General features: G+C 32.2%; 1 protein-coding gene across 1 annotated transcript in view; it reads right to left on the bottom strand.

Moving 5' to 3' along the window:
* HADHB (hydroxyacyl-CoA dehydrogenase/3-ketoacyl-CoA thiolase/enoyl-CoA hydratase (trifunctional protein), beta subunit) overlaps window positions 1–948 on the bottom strand; it is a 33,959-nt gene that overhangs the window by 17,335 nt on the left and 15,676 nt on the right. The window lies entirely within an intron of this gene.

Genomic DNA, 948 nt, shown 5'->3' with positions numbered 1-948 from the left:
TAACTTTACCTAATAGATTTTAAAGGCTCTTACGAAGTAAACTCTATTAGTTGAAATTCAAGTTGATTCTCTGATCAATCTCTAAACAACATACAGTTTTACTTACCTCTCTAGCCACATTGCTTGTTTTCACTTCTTGAATAACTGTGCCAAAGATGATATAATCAACAATGTCCTTTGGGGCACTGGTCTGATGCAGCAACCCCCTGGAGGCAGAAATCCAAAGGAAAGAAACATTTTACACATCGAGGTAGCACCAGAGATCATCATATAAAACACTGCATTTCTTTAAAAACGTTAGCCTTGAATTTAAAAGAGCAGAGACTGTATCTTTTAATTTGACAGGCGTTTGACACCTTATCAAGGAAGAAATGAATGAGTGATTTAAAAAATTAACATTTGATGCTCAACTAGTAATGAGAAGTTGGAGAAAAAAACATCAAAAATAATTTCGCATAGGATAAAACAGATAAGTAAACCTATTAATGTTAGTAGGAACCAAAGTTTTCAGTAAAAGGAGAAAAGAAGATAAATATAAAATCAAAGAGAAAAAGTTACAGGTTTGTTAAATATAAATTTGAAATATCAATATAAATAAACAATTGAATACATATATTCTAGTTCTGTCCATGGCTAGAAACTGAACACAGTAACACTCCAGCAGAAACAAGTACTCCTTGAACCCCAACTTGGTTTCTAATTGCTATTCCCCACTAAAGGGACAAGAGTTTTTTTAAAAAGTGACTGATACCAGGTCTGAGGCAAAGTACAAGGGAATCTCATTCATCTTTTTTGTGCTAAAAGGAAGCAAACACTCAAAAGCAAATGGGACATACAAAAAACAGGAGATTGGGTATACACATTTGTCAAAACTCATCAAACTATACACTTAAAATCTGTACATTTTATTGTATGCAAATTAGACCTCAAAAAAAAAATAATATTATA

Source organism: Propithecus coquereli, unplaced genomic scaffold, assembly GCF_000956105.1.
Source record: "Propithecus coquereli isolate 6110/MARCELLA unplaced genomic scaffold, Pcoq_1.0 Scaffold39, whole genome shotgun sequence".
NCBI lineage: Eukaryota > Metazoa > Chordata > Mammalia > Primates > Indriidae > Propithecus > Propithecus coquereli.
Note: the sequence above shows the minus strand (reverse complement) of the source record. Positions and strands in the feature narration are given on the sequence as shown.